This window comes from Calliopsis andreniformis, unplaced genomic scaffold (genome assembly GCF_051401765.1).
Source record: "Calliopsis andreniformis isolate RMS-2024a unplaced genomic scaffold, iyCalAndr_principal scaffold0047, whole genome shotgun sequence".
Taxonomy (NCBI): Eukaryota; Metazoa; Arthropoda; class Insecta; order Hymenoptera; family Andrenidae; genus Calliopsis; species Calliopsis andreniformis.
In genome coordinates this window covers 2,113,875-2,118,554 of record NW_027480456.1, presented here as the reverse complement: position 1 = coordinate 2,118,554, position 4,680 = coordinate 2,113,875, and positions in this window count along the sequence as shown.

Below are 4,680 nucleotides of genomic sequence, written 5' to 3'. Positions count from 1 at the left end.
CTGATATGGCTATTGCTTTGGCTATAGCTGCTATGGCTATCGCCATGGCTGCTATGGCTATGGCTATGGCTACGGCTATGGCTGCTATGGCTATGCCTATGGCTATGGCTATGGCTATGGATGCTATGGCTATGGATATGCGAGCTATGGATATGGCTATGGCTACGGCTATGGCTGCTATGGCCACCATGGCTATGGCAATATCTGCTATGGCTATGGCTATGGTTGCGTCTGCTATGGCTATGGCTGCTACGGCTATGGCTATGGCTATGGCTGCTATGGCTATGGCTATGGCTATGGCTGCTATGGCTATGGCTGCTATGGCTGTGGCTATGGCTGCTATGGCTATGGCTGCTATAGCTATGGCTATGGCTATGGCTGCTATGCCTATCGCTTCTATCGCTATGGCTTTTATGGCTATCGCTATGGCTATGGCTGCTATAGCAATGGCTATGGCTATGGCTGCTATGGCTATGGCCATGGCTGCTATGCCTATGGCTACGTGTGTGGCTGCTATGGCTATGGCAATGGCTATTGCTGCTATGGCTATGGCTTCTATGGCTACGGCTATGTCTATGGCTGCTATGGCTATGGCTGCTATGGCTACTATGTCTATGGCTATGGCTTTGGCTGCTATGCGTATGGCTCTGGCTGCTATGGCTATGGCTATGTCTGCTATGGCTATGGCTACGTCTACTATGGCTGCTATGGCTATTACTATGGCTACTATGACAATGGATACGGCTGCTATGGCTATGGCTATTTCTGCTATGGCTATGGCTGCTAAGGCTATGGCTATGGCTGCTATGGCTATGGCTGCTATGGCTATGGCTGCTATGGCTATGGCTGCTATGGCTAAGGCTATGGCTGCTATGGCTATGGCAGTGGCTATGGCTGCTATGGCTATGGCTATGGGTATGACTGCTGTGGCTATGGCTATGGCTGATATGGCTATGGCTATGGCTATGGCTGCTATGGCTATGGCTATGGCTGCTATGGCTATGACTGCTATGGCTATGGCTATGCCTATGGCTGCTATGCCTATCGCTTCTATCGCTGTGGCTTTTATGGCTATAGCTATGGCTATGGCTGCTATGGCAATGGCTATGGCTATGTCTGCTATGGCTATGGCCATGGCTATGGCTGCTATGGCTATGGCTATAGCTGCATTGGCTGCTGTGGCTATAGCTATGTCTATGGCTGCTATGGCTGTGGCTATCGCTATGGCTGCTATGGAAATAGCTATGGCGGCTATGGCTATGGCTATGGCTGCTATGGCTATGGCTATGGCTATGGCTGCGGTGGCTATGGCTATGGCTGATATGGCTATTGCTTTGGCTATAGCTGCTATGGCTATCGCCATGGCTGCTATGGCTATGGCTATGGCTACGGCTATGGCTGCTATGGCTATGCCTATGGCTATGGCTATGGCTATGGATGCTATGGCTATGGATATGCGAGCTATGGATATGGCTATGGCTACGGCTATGGCTGCTATGGCCACCATGGCTATGGCAATATCTGCTATGGCTATGGCTATGGTTGCGGCTGCTATGGCTATGGCTGCTACGGCTATGGCTGCTATGGCTATGGCGTCGATGGCTATGTCTATGGCTAAGGCTGCTATGGTTATGGCTATGGCTGCTATGGCTATGGTTATGCCTATAGCTGCTATGGCAAAGGCTATGGCTGCTATGGCTATGGCTGCTATAGCTATGGCTATGTCTGCTATGGCTATGGCTATGGCTACGGCGATGGCTGCTATGGCTATGGCTATGGCTGCTTTGGCTATGGCTATAGCTGCGTTGGCTGCTGTGGCTATGGCTATGTCTATGGCTGCTATGGCTGTGGCTATGGCTATGGCTGCTATGGAAATAGCTATGGCAGTTATTGTTATGGCTATGGCTGCTATGGCTATGGCTATGTCTATGGCTGCTGTTGCTATGGCTATGGCTGATATGGCTATGGCTATGGCTACTATGCCCATGGCTATGGCTGCTATGGCTATGGCTGCTATGGCTGTGGTTACGGCTATAGCTGCTATGGCTATGGCTAGGGCTGCTATGGCTATGGCTATTGCTATGTCTAGGCCTATGGCTGCGATGGCTATGGCTATGTGTATGGCTACTATGGCTATGGCTATGGCTGCTATGGCTATGGCTATGGCTACTATGCCCATGGCTATGGCTGCTGTGGCTATGGCTATGGCTGCTATGGCTGTGGCTGCTATGGCTATTGCTGCTATGGGTATGGCGACGGTTGCTATTGCTATTGCGTCTATCTGCTAGGGCTATGGCTATGGCAGTGGCTTCTGAGGCTATGTCTATGGCTAAGGCTGCTATGGCTATGGCTATGGCTGCTTTGGCTATGGCTATAGCTGCATTGGCTGCTGTGGCTATGGCTATGTCTACGGCTGCTATGGCTGTGGCTATGGCTATGGCTGCTATGGAAATAGCTATGGCAGCTATGGCTATGCCTATGGCTGCTATGGCTATGGCTATGGCTACGGCTATGGCTGCTATGGCTATGCCTATGGCTATGGCTATGGCTATGGATGCTATGGCTATGGATATGCGAGCTATGGATATGGCTATGGCTACGGCTATGGCTGCTATGGCCACCATGGCTATGGCAATATCTGCTATGGCTATGGCTATGGCTATGGCTGCTATGGCTATGGCTGCTATGGCTATGGCTATGGCTATGGCTGCTACGGCTATGGCTGCTATGGCTATGGCTATGGCTGTTATGGCTATGACTGCTATGGTTGTGGCTATGGCTATGGCTATGTCTATGGCGATGGCTGCTATGGCTATGGCTATGGCTGCTTTGGCTATGGCTATAGCTGCATTGGCTGCTGTGGCTATGGATATGTCTACGGCGGCTATGGCTGTGGCTATGGCTACGGCTGCTATGGAAATAGCTATGGGAGCTATATCTATGGCTATGGCTGCTATGGCTATGGCTACGGCTATGGCTGCTATGGCTATGGCTATGGCTATGGCTGCTACGGCTATGGCTGCTATGGCTATGGCTATGGCTGTTATGGCTATGGCTGCTATGGCTGTGGCAATGGCTATGGCTGCTATGGCTATGGCTATGGCTGCTATGGCTATGGCTACGTCTGTGGCTGCTATGGCTATGGTTGCTATGGCTATGGCTGCTATGGCTATGGCTGCTATGGCTATGGCTATGGTTGCGATGGCTATGGCTTCTATGGCTATGGCTTCTATGGCTATCGCTATGGCTATGACTGCTATGGCTATGGCTACGGCTATGGCTATGTCTATGGCGATGGCTGCTATGGCTATGGCTATGGCTGCTATGGCTATGGCTACGGCTATGATTGCTATGGCTATGGCTATGGCTATGGCTGCTATGGCTATGGCTATGGGTGCTATGGATATGGCTATGGCTGATATGGTTATGGCTATGGCTATGGCTGCTATGGCTATGGGTATGGCTGCTATGGCTGTGGCTGCTATGGCTATGGCTATGGCTATGGCTGCTACGGCTATGGCTGCTATGGCTATGGCTATGGCTGTTATGGCTATGGCTGCTATGGCTGTGGCAATGGCTATGGCTGCTATGGCTATGGCTATGGCTGCTATGGCTATGGCTACGCCTGTGGCTGCTATGGCAATGGCTGCTATGGCTTTGGCTATGGCTGCTATGGCTCTGGATATGGCTATGGCTATGGCTGCTATGGCTATGGCTATGGCTACGGCTGCTATGGCTGTGGCTATGGCTATGGCTGCTATGGAAATAACTATGGCAACTATGGCTATGGCTATGGCTTCTATGGCTACGGCTATGGCTGCTATGGCCACAATGGCTATGGCAATGGCTGCTATGGCTATGGCTCTGGCTGCTATGGCTATGGCTATGTCTGCTATGGCTATGGCTACGTCTACTATGGCTGCTATGGCTATTACTATGGCTACTATGTCAATGGATACGGCTGCTATGGCTATGGCTATTTCTGCTATGGCTATGGCTGCTAAGGCTATGGCTATGGCTGCTATGGCTATGGCTGCTATGGCTATGGCTGCTATGGCTATGGCTATGACTATGGCTGCGGTGGCTATGGCTATGGCTGATATGGCTATTGCTTTGGCTATAGCTGCTATGGCTATCGCCATGGCTGCTATGGCTATGGCTATGGCTACGGCTATGGCTGCTATGGCTATGTCTATGGCTATGGCTATGGCTATGGATGCTATGGCTATGGATATGCGAGCTATGGATATGGCTATGGCTACGGCTATGGCTGCTATGGCCACCATGGCTATGGCAATATCTGCTATGGCTATGGCTATGGTTGCGGCTGCTATGGCTATGGCTGCTACGGCTATGGCTGCTATGGCTATGGCTTCTATGGCTATGGTTATGGCGTTGGCTGCTATGGCTATGGCTATGGCTGCTATGGCTATGGCTGCTATGGCTGTGGCAATGGCTATGGCTGCTATGGCTATGGCTATGGCTGCTATGGCTATGGCTACGTCTGTGGCTGCTATGGCAATGGCTGCTATGGCTCTGGATATGGCTATGGCTATGGCTACTATGGCTCTGGCTATGTCTATGGCTGCTATGGCTATGGCTATGTCTATTGCGACTGTGGCTATGGCTATGGTTGCTATGGCTATTGCGTCTATCTGCTATGGCTATGGCTATTGCTAT